Source organism: Festucalex cinctus, chromosome 11 (genome assembly GCF_051991245.1).
Source record: "Festucalex cinctus isolate MCC-2025b chromosome 11, RoL_Fcin_1.0, whole genome shotgun sequence".
Classification (NCBI taxonomy): domain Eukaryota; kingdom Metazoa; phylum Chordata; class Actinopteri; order Syngnathiformes; family Syngnathidae; genus Festucalex; species Festucalex cinctus.
In genome coordinates this window covers 4,136,863-4,154,884 of record NC_135421.1, presented here as the reverse complement: position 1 = coordinate 4,154,884, position 18,022 = coordinate 4,136,863, and the positions used below count along the sequence as shown (strand labels likewise).

Genomic DNA, 18,022 nt, shown 5'->3' with positions numbered 1-18,022 from the left:
AGATTTTTCGTGAAAATAAAAGCTGCATTAACTTGACCGAGATGATGCTATCTTCTCAAAATTTCACACATTTGATGAGAGTCCAGCCCTAAAGACATCTACTGACTTATATTTCATCTAACTGATAGCGCCACCTAGTGGCAATTTTTTTTCTTACAAATTTTCTTCTACGTTTTTCTCCAAACACGTTAACTGGACCTACCTCATATTTGCTCAGATTAGGGTTTTGGCCTTCATGATGTCACAACACGAAGTTTGTGAGTTTTCGTGAATTGCTGTGGGTGTGGCTAAGCGCTGTTCGCCAAGAAAACAACGCCAGTTTTGAGGGTCTAAACATGCACAGAAACTCATGAAACTTGGCACACACATCTGGCCTGGTAAAATGAGCCATATTTTATTGTTGATTGTGCTATTTTTAAAAAAATGACTCAATAGCGCCCCCTAGAAGTTTTTAACAAAGCAGCCCCGGTTGTACGTTTAAGCAAGAACGACGAATATTTTTAGGTGTATGAGGGAGCCCAAGACCTACAAAAAAGTCTCTTGGACCCATATACTAAAATGAACAGGAAGTGAGCTACGAATTTTTGAATGTCCCATTTTTGACGATTTTTGCACATTCACAGGGGGCAGACTTTTGCCCACTTCTCCTACACGTTTCATCCGACTGAGTTAAGACTTGACCTGGACCATGTCAAGACCTGAGCCAACGACAGGGGGAAAAATCTTGACCTTTCGAAATACTATATGATGAGGGCGGGGCATCAAAATTTGTGTTTCGCACTGAAAAAGGATATGCTTAATAACTCCCCGGTACATACTCCAAAAAATCCCAAACTTGACATGTATGTTTATCGTCAAGGCCTGAAGCTATCTCTATGACAACATTCAGTTATATATGCAGCGTCACCTAGCCCTTGAGGCATAAAAAAAAAATACCCCACATACGGTATTTTGTACAAAAAAATGTACACTCATTCTAAGTGTGATAACTCAGTCATTTATGAATATTCTTTTAGTTTCCACCACTCAAAATGTTCACTGGCATCAGACTTATCCAAACATATATATATTTTTATTTATTTTTGATAGCCTCTGTGGACATTAAAAGCAATATCGTGAATGAAGGATATGCATAATAACTCCACGGTACATGCTCCAAAAAAAATCCCACACTTGACATGTATGCTTATAATCAAGGCCTGAAGGTATCTCGATGACAACATTCAGTTATAAATACAGCGCCACCTAGCCCTTGAGGCTTATTTAAAAAAAAAAACCCACATACGGTATTTTGTACAAAAAAAATTAAACTCATTCTAAGTGTGATGACTAAGCCATTTATGAATATTCTTTTAGTTTCCACCACTCAAATTGTTCACTGGCTTCACACCGATCCAAATGTATGTACGTTTCCATTTTGTTTTATTCATTTTTGATTGCCCCTTTGGACAATAAGAGTAACATTGTGCAATGAGTACAACGAGCGATGATGTATATATACACTTTTACAAAAAATATCAATCAGGGCAACTCATTGCCTAAAAATAAAAAAGGACGCTGATTTTTGCAGGTCTTAACAATCACCAAAACCCGTTGAGCTTGACACACACTGGCAAAAAAAATATTCTACATGTAAACGTTTATTATGCCATTTTCAAAGAAATTTTGCTTCCAATATGCCAGTACCCCAACGTGCCAGTACCCCAACATGCCAGTACCCTAACGTGCAAGTACCCCAACGTGCAAGGACTCCAACGTGGCCCGGGCTGCGAGGGCCCTTTATAGCTGCTCGCAGCTCTAGTTAGGGCCCGAGCAGCGACCGCTGCGAGGTCCCTATTGTTTTTGTAAAAATTATTATTATTATTATTATTATTATTATTATTATTAGGGCCCGAGCAGCGGCGGCGGCGGTGCCGCTGCGAGGCCCTATTGTTTTTGTAGGAATTCTTCTTATTATTCTTCTTTTTCTTCTCCGCAAACAATCGCATTTTTGAGACACTAAACGTGAACGAAAACTCACCAAACTTTACACGCACATCAGGCCTGGCGAAAAATTTGATATTTTAAAGTCGCCATACATGATAACAGAAAAATGGCTCTGTAGCGCCACCTACATAGGTTTAACGGATCCCTGTCCCGCTACGATTGTCCTATGGCTACGAAAATTGTGTGGCACCTGTAGCACATCCAGATGAACAAAAACCTCTTTGATATGTGTACCCTAAAATAGACAGGAAGTGAGGTATGAGTATTTGAATGTCCAATTTTGGCCCATTTTTGCACATTTACAGGGGTCATACTTTTGCCCGCTTCTCCTACACGGTTAACCCGATTGACTTCAAACTTGGGCTGTACCATCTCAACACCTGGGACAACATCATGGTAAAAAATCTAAAGTTTTTGACATACTATATGACGGTGGCGGGGCATCAAATTTACAGTTTCAAAATTCTTACTTAACTAAGCATTGCCGGTGGTACGTTTAATTGAGAGCCACGAAAATTGGTACACATATGTAACAGACTATGATCTACAAAAAAGCCTGTTGGTGCCATATGCTAAACCTAACAGGAAGTCCGCCAGAGGCGAGGCATCAAATTTTGTGTTTCAAAATTCTTATTTAATGAAGCATTCCCGGCTGTACATTTCACCTAGAGTTACCAACATTTGAAGACATATGTAACAGCCCTCAAGGTACAAAAAACTCTTTTTGAACCATATGCTAAACCGAACAGGAAGTCCGCCATTTTGATTTACTTTGGAACGTGTTGCCATTTTTTGGGCCATTTCATAGGGGTCTTATTTTAACGAACTCCTCCTACAGAGTTTATCCGATCATCTCCAAACTTGGTGTGATTCATCTTAAAATGTTGAAGATGAAAAGTTATTGAAAGCTTTTTATTTCGTCGCACGCTGTTGCCGTGGCATGCACAGATTGCGAAGGAAAAAATTCCCTCTTAATGAAGCATTCCCAGTTGTACGAAGCAGCTAGAGCTACGAAAATTTGGAGACAAATTTAACAGCCCACGTTGTACAAAAAAGTCTCTTGGTGCCATGTGCTAAACCCAACAGGAAGTCCCGTAGGGGCCGGTCATCACATTTTGAGGTAAAAAACTCCTCTTTAACGAAGCATTCCCGGTTGTACGTTTCACCTAGCGCTATGATAATTTAGAGGCATACATAAGAGCCCACGATGTACAAAAAAGTCTCTTGGAACCATCTGCTAAACCAAACAGGAAGTCCGCCATTTTGATTTACGTTGGGATTTGTAGCCATTTTTTGTGGCCTTTTTTAGGGGTCATATTTTAACGAACTCCTCCTACAAAATTTATCCGACTGTCTTCAAACTTGGTGTTCTTCATCTTAAGATGTTTAAGATACAAAGTTATCGGAAGTTATTTATTTTGTCGCACGCCGTTTCATGGCGATGGATTGTTTGCCAAGTAAAATGCTGCTTTTTTTTTTTGGTCTAAACATGTGCAAAAACTCATGAAACTTTACACACACATCAGGCTTGTCATAAGCATGAATATTTTAGAGATTTCTTATTAAATTTGCAATAAATGCTTCAATAGCGCCCTCTAGACATTTTTATGAAGTCTTTCCGATTATATGATTCAGCTAGATGTGTGAATATTGGCAGGCATGCCTAATATATTCAAAAAGTATTCTATATAGCCATGTGCCAATCCATTTTGATTTTATTTGTTAATTGTGCATCCTTTTTGGCCTTTCCATGAAACTTTACAAACACAAAGCATGGCAAAAATGTTTAAAATTTAGATGGTTTCCTATTTGACAGTACCCCAACATGCCAGTACCCCGACGTGCAAATACCCCAACGTGGCCCGGGTTGCGAGGGCCCTTTATAGCTGCTCGCAGCTCTAGTTATTATTATTATTCTTTATTCTCCGCAAACAATCGCGATTTTGGGTACCTAAATATTCACGAAAACTCACCGAACTTTGCACACTCCTCAGGTCCGGCGAAAAATTTGATATTATGAAGTCGTTATAACAACGCGACTCTATAGCGCCCCCTAGCGTAGAAAAATAAAAACCAAGCCCGGCACGTTTGAGCTAGAGCAACGAAAATTGGCAGGCACGTGTAGCACCCCGAGACGCACAAAAAAGTCTATTGGGACCATGTAGCTAAAATGTACAGGAAGTGAGCTATGAATTTTTTAATGTCCAATTTTGGCCTATTTTGGCACATTCACTGTAGTCATGCTTTTTCACCCTTTGCAAACATTTTTCATCCAATTGACTTCAAACTTGGCATTTATCATCTCAAGACCTGAGAGAACAGCTGGGCAAAACATCTTGCCTTTTCGAAATACTATATGACGGGGGCGGAGCATCAAATATTGACTTTAAAATTTCATTTGTCCAGAAAGAGCAAATGCTGAATAACTCCCATGTACAAGCTCCAAAAAATCTCAAACTTCTCAGGCAACGTAATAGTCACGGCCTGAAAACATCTATATGACAAAATTCAGTTATACATATAGCGCCACCTAGTGGTTACAATAAATGTCATACTTTACGTTTTTAGCTACTGTGCTGAGCTCGTTGAAAGGATCCATTTGAAAATTGGTCAGAAAAGCCTTAAGATGTTGATCATGCCCCACACCGAATATTGTAACTTTTCGCCAAAGGGCGTGGCCGCTACGGTGACGCTAAGTCTGAAGATTTTTCGTGAAAATAAAAGCTGCATTAACTTGACCGAGATGATCCTATCTTCTCAAAATTTCACACATTTGATGAGAGTCCAGCCCTAAAGACATCTACTGACTTATATTTCATCTAACTGATAGCGCCACCTAGTGGCAATTTTTTTTCTTACGAATTTTCTAGCCCTTGAGGCATGAAAAAAAAATACCCCACATACGGTATTTTGTACAAAAAATGTAAACTCATTCTAAGTGTGATAACGAAGTCATTTATGAATATTCTTTTAGTTTCCACCACTCAAAATGTTCACTGGCATCAGACTTATCCAAACATATATATATTTTTATTTATTTTTGATAGCCTCTATGGACATTAAAAGCAATATCGTGAATGAAGGATATGCTTAATAACTCCACGGTACATGCTCCAAAAAAAATCCCACACTTGACATGTATGCTTATAATCAAGGCCTGAAGGTATCTCTATGACAACATTCAGTTATAAATACAGCGCCACCTAGCCGTTGAGGCTTATATAAAAAAAATTACAAAAATACCCCACATACGGTATTTTGTACAAAAAATGTACACTCATTCTAAGTGTGATAACTAAGTCATTTATGAATATTCTTTTAGTTTCCACCACTCAAATTGTTCACTGGCTTCACACCGATCCAAACGTATGTACGTTTCCATTTTGTTTTATTCATTTTTGATTGCCCCTTTGGACAATAAAAGTAGACATTGTGCAATGAGTACAACGAGCGATGATGTGTATATACACTTTTACAAAAAAATACCAATCAGGGCAACTCATTGCCTAAAAATAAATAAGGACGCTGATTTTTGCAGGTCTTAACAATCACCAAAATCCGTTGAGCTTGACAGACACTGGCAAAAAAAATATTCTACATGTAAACGTTTATTATGCCATTTTCAAAGAAATTTTGCTTCCAATATGCCAGTACCCCAACGTGCCAGTACCCCAACGTGCAAGTACCCCAACGTGCAAGGACCCCAACGTGGCCCGGGCTGCGAGGGCCCTTTATAGCTGCTCGCAGCTCTAGTTATTATTCTTCTTCTTCTTCTTCTTTATTCTCCGCAAACGATCGCGATTTTGGGTACCTAAACATTCACGAAAACTCACCGAACTTTGCATACTCCTCAGGCCCGGCGAAAAATTTGATATTATTAAGTCGTCATAACAATGCGACTCGATAGCGTCCCCTAGCGTAGAAAAATAAAAACCAAGCCCGGCACGTTTGAGCTAGAGCAACAAAAATTGGCAGGCACGTGTAGCACCCCGAGACGCAAAAAAATGTCTATTGGGACTAGAGGTGGGAATCTTGGGGCACCTCACGATTCGATTGCGATTACGATTCAGAGGCGACGATTCGATTATAAAACGATTATTGATTTCCCCCCAGGCAGCAGAAAAAAAACAATGTATTTTGGCGCTTTTAATGTTTCGTACATTAGTTACAAAAATAGTACAAAAGTCCTCTCAGGCCTAAATAAACTACTATTTCAGTATCAAGTTAACAGTTCAAAACAGTAAATAAAATACTCAAGTCCTCATTCTGTAACAACAGCTTTTAAGTATATTCAGTCTTCAACAGAATAAAACATAGCATTGAGCAAAAATATATTATTTTTATCCACTCAAAAGTGCACTGAGGTATAAATGAAAGACAATGTGAACTACTACTTCAATACAAATGCCTTAAAAAAAAAGTGCTTTCCTGCTTTTTAAGTTGTGTAAAGATGAACATGTAAACATTAAAGTTTCTCAGAGGTACAAAAAAAAAAAAAAACTCAAGTGCTTTTCTGCTTTTTAACTTGTGTAAACATGAACGTGTAAACATTAATGGGATCGTTCGGCTTTTTTAACATGAATCTCAATTTGATCCTCACCTCCCGTGTGTGCGATCAGCGCTGACTTCGGCGTTGGACGAGAGGAAAATAGTCCAGCAAGCTGGCTGGGGTCTCGGAAATAAAGCGTTTTTCTTCTAAAAACTATTTGTTTTCAAAAGCGTGATACATTTCCACCACAATACTATTTTCTGAATAAAGTCAGACGCCATTACCGCCAGCCACTACTTTTCTGTTCGTTCGTTCGTATCACTGCGCGGCGCCCTGTAGAACGCTAACCGACGCACTGCAGCCAGCTAGCTGATACTTCCGCCTGAAGTTGTTTGCCTTTTCGGAGCAGGTCTGATCTCACGAAGAGGTGGGTTGGTCAGCTCAGCCATGCTTGTTGTTGTTTTGAATCTCGAGGCGTGAGTTGTGGATGTGTACTCTCGGTCCGTCCCAAAAAGTGTCCCGAAGACCGCGCGCGCTACTGCGTTTCAGTTCCGCGTACTTTTCGCTCGTTTCGCTTCCCTTGGCATATTTATATAATCGGAATTTGGACATTTGTGAATCGTTCTCGATTGTTGCACGGCCGAATCGTGAATAATCTAAGAATCGGAAATTTTGCACACCTCTAATTGGGACCATGTAGCTAAAATGTACAGGAAGTGAGCTATGAATTTTTTTATGTCCAATTTTGGCCTATTTTGGCACATTCACTGTGGTCATGCTTTTTCCCCCTTTGCAAACATTTTTCATCCAATTGACTTCAAACTTGGCATTTATCATCTCAAGACCTGAGAGAACAACTGGGCAAAACATCTTGCCTTTTTGAAATACTATATGACGGGGGCGGGGCATCAAATATTGCCTTTAAAATTTCATTTGTCCAGAAAGAGCAAATGCTTAATAACTCCCATGTTCAAGCTCCAAAAAATCTCAAACTTCTCAGGAAACGTAATAGTCACGGCCTGAAAACATCTATATGATAAAATTCAGTTATACATATAGCGCCACCTAGTGGTTACCATAAATGTCATACTTTACGTTTTTAGCTACTGTGCTGAGCTTGTTGAAGGGATCCATTTGAAAATTGGTCAGAAAAGCCTTAAGATGTTGATTATGCCCCACACCGAATATTGTAACTTTTCGGCAAAGGGCGTGGCCGCTACGGTGACGCAAAGTCTGAAGATTTTTCGTGAAAATAAAAGCTGCATTAACTTGACCGAGATGATCCTATCTTCTCAAAATTTCACACATTTGATGAGAGTCCAGCCCTAAAGACATCTATGAACTTATATTTCATCTAACTGATCGCGCCACCTAGTGGCAATTTTTTTTCTTACGAATTTTCTTCTACGTTTTTCTCCAAACACGTTAACTGGACCTACCTCATATTTGCTCAGATGAGGGTTTCGGCCTTCATGATGTCACAACACGAAGTTTGTGAGTTTTCGCGAATTGCTGTGGGTGTGGCTAAGCACTGTTCGCCAAGAAAACAAAGCCAGTTTTGAACATGCACAGAAACTCCTGAAACTTGGCACACACATCTGGCCTGGTAAAATGAGCAATATTTTATTGTTGATTGTGCTATTTTTACAAAAATGTCTCAATAGCGCCCCCTCGAAATTTTTAACGAAGCAGCCCCGGTTGTACGTTTAAGCAAGAACGCCGAATATTTTTAGGTGTATGAGGGAGCCCAAGACCTACAAAAAAGTCTCTTGGACCCATATGCTAAAATGAACAGGAAGTGAGCTACGAATTTTTGAATGTCCCATTTTTGACGATTTTTGCACATTCACAGGGGGCAGACTTTTGCCCACTTCTCCTACACGTTTCATCTGACTGAGTTAAGACTTGACCTGGACCATGTCAAGACCTGAGCCAACGACAGGGGGAAAAATCTTGACTTTTCGAAATACTATATGATGAAGGCGGGGCATCAAATTTTGTGTTTCGCAATGAAAAAGGATATGCTTGATAACTCCTCGGTACATGCTCCAAAAAATCCCAAACTTGACATGTATGTTTATCGTCAAGGCCTGAAGTTATCTCTATGACAACATTCAGTTATATATGCAGCGCCACCTAGCCCTTGAGGCATAAAAAAAAAATACCCCACATACGGTATTTTGTACAAAAAATGTAAACTCATTCTAAGTGTGATAACTAAGTCATTTATGAATATTCTTTTAGTTTCCACCACTCAAAATGTTCACTGGCATCAGACTTATCCAAACATATATATATTTTTATTTATTTTTGATAGCCTTTATGGACATTAAAAGCAATATCGTGAATGAAGGATATGCTTAATAACTCCACGGTACATGCTCCCAAAAAAATCCCACACTTGACATGTATGCTTATAATCAAGGCCTGAAGGTATCTCTATGACAACATTCAGTTATAAATACAGCGCCACCTAGCCCTTGAGGCATTTATATATATATATATATATATATATATATATATATATATATATATATATATAAACCCACATACGGTGTTTTGTACAAAAAATGTACACTCATTCTAAGTGTGATAACTAAGTCATTTATGAATATTCTTTTAGTTTCCACCACTCAAATTGTTCACTGGCTTCACACCGATCCAAACGTATGTACGTTTCCATTTTGTTGTATTCGTTTTTGATTGCCCCTTTGGACAATAAAAGTAACATTGTGCAATGAGTACAACGAGCGATGATGTGTATATACACTTTTACAAAAAATACCAATCAGGGCAACTCATTGCCTAAAAATAAAAAAGGACGCAGATTTTTGCAGGTCTTAACAACCACCAAAACCCGTTGAGCTTGACACACACTGGCAAAAAAAAATATTCTACATGTAAACGTTTATTATGCCACTTTCAAAGAAATTTTGCTTCCAATATGCCAGTATCCCAACGTGCCAGTACCCTAACGTGCAAGTACCCCAACGTGCAAGGACCCCAACGTGGCCCGGACTGCGAGGGCCCTTTATAGCTGCTCGCAGCTCTAGTTATTCTTCTTCTTCTTCTTCTTCTTCTTTATTCTCCGCAAACAATCGCGATTTTGGGTACCTAAATATTCACGAAAACTCACCGAACTTTGCACACTCCTCAGGTCCGGCGAAAAATTTGATATTATGAAGTCGTTATAACAACGCGACTCTATAGCGCCCCCTAGCATAGAAAAATAAAAACCAAGCCCGGCACGTTTGAGCTAGAGCAACGAAAATTGGCAGGCACGTGTAGCACCCCGAGACGCACAAAAAAGTCTATTGGGACCATGTAGCTAAAATGTACAGGAAGTGAGCTATGAATTTTTTAATGTCCAATTTTGGCCTATTTTGGCACATTCACTGTGGTCATGCTTTTTCCCCCTATGCAAACATTTTTCATCCCATTGACTTCAAACTTGGTATTTATCATCTCAAGACCTAAGAGAACAGCTGGGCAAAAAGTCTTGCCTTTTCGAAATACTATATGACGGGGGCGGGGCATCAAATATTGCCTTTAAAATTTCATTTGTCCAGAAAGAGCAAATGCTGAATAACTCCCATGTACAAGCTCCAAAAAATCTCAAACTTCTCAGGCAACGTAATAGTCACGGCCTGAAAACATCTATATGACAAAATTCAGTTATACATATAGCGCCACCTAGTGGTTACAATAAATGTCATACTTTACGTTTTTAGCTACTGTGCTGAGCTCGTTGAAGGGATCCAGTTGAAAGTTGGTCAGAAAAGCCTTAAGATGTTGATCATGCCCCACACCGAATATTGTAACTTTTCGCCAAAGGGCGTGGCCGCTACGGTGATGCAAAGTCTGAAGATTTTTCGTGACAATAAAAGCTGCATTAACTTGACCCAGATGATCCTATCTCCTCAAAATTTCACACATTTGATGAGAGTCCAGCTCTAAAGACATCTACTAACTTACATTTCATCTAACTGATAGCGCCACCGAGTGGCATTTTTTTTTCTTCCGAATTTTCTTCTACGTTTTTCTCCAAACACGTTAACTGGACCTACCTCATATTTGCTCAGATGAGGGTTTCGGCCTTCATGATGTCACAACACGAAGTTTGTGAGTTTTCACAAATTGCTGTGGGTGTGGCTAAGCGCTGTTCGCCAAGAAAACAACGCCAGTTTTGAGGGTCTAAACATGCACAGAAACTCCTGAAACTTGGCACACACATCTGGCCTGGTAAAATGAGCAATATTTTATTGTTGATTGTGCTATTTTTACAAAAATGACTCAATAGCGCCCACTCGAAATTTTTAACGAAGCAGCCCCGGTTGTACGTTTAAGCAAGAACGACGAATATTTTCAGGTGTATGAGGGAGCCCAAGACCTACAAAAAAGTCTCTTGTACCCATATGCTAAAATGAACAGGAAGTGAGCTACGAATTTTTGAATGTCCCATTTTTGACGATTTTTGCACATTCACAGGGGGCAGACTTTTGCCCACCTCTCCTACACGTTTCATCCGACTGAGTTAAGACTTGGCCTGGACCATGTCAAGACCTGAGCCAACGACAGGGGGAAAAATTTTGACTTTTCGAAATACTATATGATGAGGGCGGGGCATCAAAATTTGTGTTTCGCAATGAAAAAGGATATGCTTGATAACTCCCCGGTACATGCTCCAAAAAATCCCAAACTTGACATGTATGTTTATCGTCAAGGCCTGAAGTTATCTCTATGACAACATTCAGTTATATATGCAGCGCCACCTAGCCCTTGATGCATGAAAAAAAAATACCCCACATACGGTATTTTGTACAAAAAATGTAAACTCATTCTAAGTGTGATAACGAAGTCATTTATGAATATTCTTTTAGTTTCCACCACTCAAAATGTTCACTGGCATCAGACTTATCCAAACATATATATATTTTTATTTATTTTTGATAGCCTCTATGGACATTAAAAGCAATATCGTGAATGAAGTATATGCTTAATAACTCCACGGTACATGCTCCAAAAAAAATCCCAAACTTGACATGTATGCTTATAATCAAGGCCTGAAGGTATCTCTATGACAACATTCAGTTATAAATACAGCGCCACCTAGCCGTTGAGGCTTATATAAAAAAAATTAAAAAAATACCCCACATACGTTATTTTGTACAAAAAATGTACACTCATTCTAAGTGTGATAACGAAGTCATTTATGAATATTCTTTTAGTTTCCACCACTCAAATTGTTCACTGGCTTCACACCGATCCAAACGTATGTACGTTTCCATTTTGTTTTATTCATTTTTGATTGCCCCTTTGGACAATACAAGTAAACATTGTGCAATGAGTACAACGTGCGATGATGTGTATAAACACTTTTACAAAAAAATACCAATCAGGGCAACTCATTGCCTAAAAATAAATAAGGACGCTGATTTTTGCAGGTCTTAACAATCACCAAAATCCGTTGAGCTTGACAGACACTGGCAAAAAAAATCTTCTACATGTAAACGTTTATTATGCCATTTTCAAAGAAATTTTGCTTCCAATATGCCAGTACCCCAACGTGCCAGTACCCCAACGTGCAAGTACCCCAACGTGCAAGGACTCCAACGTGGCCCGGGCTGCGAGGGCCCTTTATAGGTGCTCGCAGCTCTAGTTCTTCTTCTTCTTCTTCTTCTTCTTCTTCTCCGTAAACGATCGCATTTTTGAAGACCTAAGCATTTCCGAAAACTCACCAAATTTTGCACACTCCTTGGGCCCGGCGAAAAATTGGATATTATGAAGTTGTCATAACAATGCGTCTCTATAGCGCCCCCCTAGCGTAGAAAAATAAAAACCAATCCCGGCATGTTTGACCTAGAGCTACGAAAATTGGTAGGCACGTGTAGCACCCCGGGATGCACAAAAAGTCAATTGGGACCATGGAGCAAAAATGTACAGGAAGTGTTTTATTAATTTTTTAATGTCCAATTTTGGCCTATTTTGGCACATTCACTGTGGTCATGCTTTTTCCCCCTTTGCAAACATTTTTCATCCAGTTGACTTCAAACTTGGCATTTATCATCTCAAGACCTGAGAGAACAACTGGGCAAAACATCTTGCCCTTTCAAAATACTATATGACGGGGGCGGGGCATCAAATATTGCCTTTAAAATTTCATTTGTCCAGAAAGAGCAAATGCTTAATAACTCCCATGTTCAAGCTCCAAAAAATCTCAAACTTCTCAGGCAACGTAATAGTCACGGCCTGAAAACATCTATATGATAAAATTCAGTTATACATATAGCGCCACCTTGTGGTAACAATAAATGTCATACTTTACGTTTTTAACTACTGTGCCGAGCTCGTTGAAGGGATCCAGTTGAAAATTGGTTAGAAAAGCCTTAAAGACCAAATGTGAAGTAAGGTTGGCCAACCATGTTTTTGAGTAATACCAATGGCTAAACCATTGTAAGCATATTTTCGTTATTTTTTTTGACGCAACCCTTTCAGGTTCTTAGTTTAACCCATAGCAACGCCCTTGACAACGAAAATGCTTTTCTTCGACAATCTTCGGAAATTTTCGGAAATGACGTCACACCGGGAAGTCGCGAGAGAAGTCGGCCATTGAACTGCATTGTTTGCATTGCTACTCGGTAAGATGACCCGGCGATGTGTGGTGATGTATTGTTCTCAAGCTAAAGAAAAGTTGTATGAGTGGCCAAAAGATAACAGGGCACGTAAATGGTCAACTTTCATTCGCACGAAGCGAATGAATTTCACGCCATCGTCGAGGAGTGTTCTCTGTTACAAACACTTCGAAGATGCCTGCTTCCTCAACCGGTCTGCTTATGATAATGGATTTACAAAAAAAGTAAGTATGATTACAATTATTTAGAAAAAAACGTGGAATTTATGGATAGATCACTGATGACTTTGACAAAGCAGAGCTTCCAACAGTTGTGGAATGAACAGTAGAAACTAGCGACGTGAACCGAAAGCTAACGTCTCGGTGCTATTCATATCAACGATGAGTAATAATGGCAGTGAGACAAATTGTTCTGAAAGTAAATTTCAATAGGTTGGCAGCATTGCTTTGTTGATCAAAGAACATGACACGTCCTTTTGAAAAACTTCCAATCATATGTCAATCTTACTGCATTTTATGAGTCATTAAATAATTAAATATTTGGTAAGGCAGGGTTAGATGAAATGTGATAGTTGTTTTTTATTTTTTTTATTTTTTATTTTTTGCCGGTAGGTTTTATAGGTTTTATGAGCGACGCATATTTTTAGTGTCACCTTATGTTTCTGCAGGTCATTGCTCAATACGACTGCTGTCCCAACAATTCACCTGCCTCCACAAGACCAGCAGCAGATTCAAAATCCACCTGCCCAGCGTGCAGCAGCAGCTAACCGAGAAAGGAAGCGAGCCGTAGCTGAGGCTATCACCTCTGCAGCTGCCTCTGAACAAGAAATGGCTGATTACGAGGGTCAGTTATTGCAGGATCAATCCTGTTCTAACAGCGAAGATGATGAAGTTATGCCACCACATAGTGTGGATAAAAGTAAGTTAGGCGGAGTTGTTTTTGTCACTATGTACTTACCAGGTATTATTTATATTTTTATTCTTAGAGTTGTTGCTAGTTTAACCTGAAAATATAAATATTGTCATACCTTGTATCTGTAGAACAACCAAACATCTGTCACATGCCAACCAACATTTATAACAAACTAAGGAAATGAAATTCATTTGAAGGTACTGAAGTCAATGTCGCAGTGGTGGAACTCCTGACAAATACCATGTTTGTCAACGATGTCATGAAGATGTCTCACCTCGGACAGACCAGTGGTGTGTAAGCTTTTCACAGTGTGGTGAATCACTTTGCCCCAAAGATGTACAACTTCTCGTACAAAGGAATGAAAAGCAGGTGCGTTTAAGAAAACTTTGATATGTATGAAATGGAGACTATAGTGGTGATGAGGGGGGAAAGTAACGTAATGAAGCACTTGCTTTGAGGCTCCTCTAGATGGTGCTCATGGCTTAAACATAACAGCTAGTGCAATGGAAATTTATTAAATTTCCACTGCATCTGTTCAACCAAAAATGCCATCTCAAAGAATCGAAAAAAAAACATATATATATATATATATATATATATATATATATATATATATATATATATATATATATATATATATATATATATATATATATATAATGTGCTTCTTCAAGTGTGATTTGTCCATGACTAGTAGAACATATGGATGAAATGTAGAACTTAGAGATATAAAGCTATTTCATCACAATGTGACAATTTCTTTATAAGGCAATTTTTGTTCAATTCCAGAATCATTCTCGCTGCTATGCATTATAATGAAAATGCTGGGAGACCACAGAAAGTGACGAAGGAAGGAATACACTCCTACTGCATCGTTTATCCCAAATATAAGAGTGGTGGCTATTCTCTGAGAAAGATATTGGTGGATGAAACTTATGGTAAGTTATGAAACAAAAAATATTCCAGGCAGATGCATTACTGAGTGTAACCCATATGTCACCCAAATATTTATCATCCCAATTTTTTATTTTTTTTGTAGACTATGTGACTGACTGCCTTTCAGAGGCGATGAAAGTGATTGACGTTCCAAATAAGTACAAAACCGAATGATGTGGTAGTCGAGCCACAATTTCTTACAGCAGCAGTGAACAGACCGGACAAGTCAAATGTTATTGCTGAGCACCATACGAGATTCCTCAGGAAATAAAGAATCATATTCCTTGTATTAAGTTGTCCTCATTTGTTTATTCTTATTATGATGCAACCAGTACAAATCACAGTTCTGGAACATTTCTCTGTGAAACACGAAACCCTTTGAATACAGCTGACTCCTCTTCTCCTGGTGGTGGAAAATGTGCCCTGATACAAGACATTGCAACATGCTGGGAGCAGAACACGGTTGTCCAGACCAAGAAACTTCCAGCACCAGCGCACCAATTGTCTGTCGGCAATATGTCTATACTTGGCATCCTGTGGCCCATCAAATGCCTTGCCTTTGTACTGCTGCTTGTAGGTCATCCATGCCACCTATAATCCATATGGGTTCAGGCACACAGCATTGAATCCAGGATGATCAGTGATGCAGTCCAGTACCTGATTGAAGTGTTCCTCTCCTTGTAGACGTAGTCACTACTTCTTGAATTTCATGGCAGCAAACACATTCTACAGCTGTAGGCATTTGCTGGCAATTACCACAAGTACGCCTGAAATTTATATAAAAAAAAAAAAAGTAAAATACTGAGCGATGACACCATGAGCAGAAATGTTATTGAACAAGTGTATTGCTATACCAATCAGTCAATAATTCTGTTTATGAAAACATTTGTTTCAAAATATACAAGTACGTGGACGGAATCATGTACAAAAGTAAGAAATAGTCATTGATAAATCTCTCAAGTACAAGTAAAAAAAATAAAAATTGCTGAAAAGAATACTCAAGTACTGACTAACTGCTTTAAAAACATAGTCTGATTTTTTATTTTTTTTTTAAATGTCATCAGACAAAAATATAAAATTATGTGCAAATGTTGGCATCTTCAAATCATAAAAAAATACCACTGCCTATATATATATCTTACCCATCTTGTAATTTCGACGGGTCTTGTCTCCATTCCATGTCAGGTGTCTGGGCGCATTATCAGCATCCTGATTAGCATTTGGCTCGTACATGTAAAGTCCAACGTATAAAATGCCAACCTCCTCCTCTTCCTCCAACTCTTTAAAAACTTGGTTCTCCTCATTTTCGCTCAACCTATCGCTGACATCGCTGTCTGAATCGACGTTTGAGTGGCTTTGTATAGCGTCTGTATGGAGCGCTGCCATCGCTGTTCCCGGTGTGACGTATCACTTCCGGGTTTGTCGCCCGCCAGGCTCGAACTTCGGAAAAGAGATTATTTCGTCAAATATATAACATATAAATTATTTTTTCATACTTTATTTGTTGGACAGTGTTTCAATGCTTCAATTGTGACCCTATATGGTATTTTATGAAATTACTTCACATTTGGCCTTTAAGATGTTGATCATGCCCCACACCGAATATTGTAACTTTTCGCCAAAGGGCGTGGCCGCTACGGTAACGCAAAGTCTGAAGATTTTTCGTGACAATAAAAGCTGCATGAACTTGACCCAGATGATCCTATCTTCTCAAAATTTCACACATTTGATGAGAGTCCAGCCCTAAAGACATCTACGAACTTATATTTCATCTTACTGATAGCGCCACTGAGTGGCATTTTTTTTTTCTTACGAATTTTCTTCTACATTTTTCTCCCAACACGTTAACTGGACCTACCTCATATTTGCTCAGATGAGGGTTTCGGCCTTCATGATGTCACAACATGAAGTTTGTTAGTTTTCGCGAATGGCTGTGGGCGTGGCTAAGCGTTGTTCGCCAAGAAAACAACGCCAGTTTTGAGGGTATAAACATGCACAGAAACTCATGAAACTTGGCACACACATCTGGCCTGGTAAAATGAGCAATATTTTATTGTTGATTGTGCTATTTTTGAAAAAAAGACTCAATAGCGCCCCCTAGAAATTTTTTATGAAGCAGCCCCAATTGTACGTTTAAGCAAGAACGACGAATATTTTTAGGTGTATGAGGGAGCCCAAGACCTGCAAAAAAGTCTCTTGGACCCATGTGCTAAAATGAACAGGAAGCGAGCTACGACTTTTTGAATGTCCCATTTTTTACGATTTTAGCACATTTACAGGGGGCAGACTTTTGCCCACTTCTCCTACACGTTTCATCCGACTGAGTTAAGACTTGACCTGGACCATGTCAAGACCTGAGCCAACGACAGGGGGAAAAATCTTGACTTTTTGAAATACTATATGATGAAGGCGGGGCATCAAAATTTGTGTTTCGCACTGAAAAAGGATATGCTAAATAACTCCCCGGTACATGCTCCAAAAAATCCCAAACTTGACATGTATGTTTATCGTCAAGGCCTGAAGCTATCTCTATGACAACATTCAGTTATATATGCAGCGCCACCTAGCCCTTGAGGCAGAAAAAAAAAATACCCCACTTACGGTATTTTTACCAAAATTGTAAACTCATTCTCAGTGTGATAAATCAGTCATTTATGAATATTCTTTTACTTTCCACCACTCAAAATGTTCACTGGCATCAGACCTATCCAAACATGTGTATTTTTTATTTAGTTTTATTTATTTTTGATAGCCTCTATGGACGTTAAAATCAGTATCGTGAATGAAGGATATGCTTGAATAACTCCCCGGTACATGCTTTAAAAAATCCCAAACTTGACATGTATATTTCTAGTCAAGGCCTGAAGGTATCTCTATGACAAAGTTCAGTTTTTAATACAGCGCCACCTTGTCCTTGAGGCATAAAAAAAAAAAACACGGTATTTTGTACAAAATTTGTGAACTCATTGTAAGTATTATAACTAAGTCATTTATGAATATTCTTTTACTTTCCACTACTCAAGATGTTCACTGGTATCAAACCGATCCAAACATATGTACTTTTTTA

The 18,022-nt window shown here is 38.9% G+C and overlaps 1 protein-coding gene and 2 long non-coding RNA genes across 7 annotated transcripts in view; 2 read left to right on the top strand and 1 right to left on the bottom strand.

Moving 5' to 3' along the window:
- LOC144030571 (homeobox protein PKNOX1-like) overlaps positions 1-18,022 on the top strand; it is a 248,430-nt gene that overhangs the window by 163,470 nt on the left and 66,938 nt on the right. The gene's annotated exons all lie outside the window — the stretch shown is intronic.
- LOC144030524 (uncharacterized) lies at positions 12,866-15,244 on the top strand. Of its 2 annotated transcripts, none has more exons than XR_013287281.1 (4): positions 12,866-13,950; positions 14,217-14,388; positions 14,809-14,957; positions 15,059-15,244. It is a non-coding gene; the product is annotated as an uncharacterized LOC144030524 (long non-coding RNA). The 2 variants fall into 2 exon arrangements; XR_013287280.1 differs by having other exon boundaries at positions 12,866-14,025.
- On the bottom strand, positions 15,098-16,521 carry LOC144030525 (uncharacterized). Its single transcript, XR_013287282.1, has 3 exons — positions 16,098-16,521; positions 15,613-15,722; positions 15,098-15,546 (listed from the first exon to the last, which is right to left on the bottom strand). It is a non-coding gene; the product is annotated as an uncharacterized LOC144030525 (long non-coding RNA).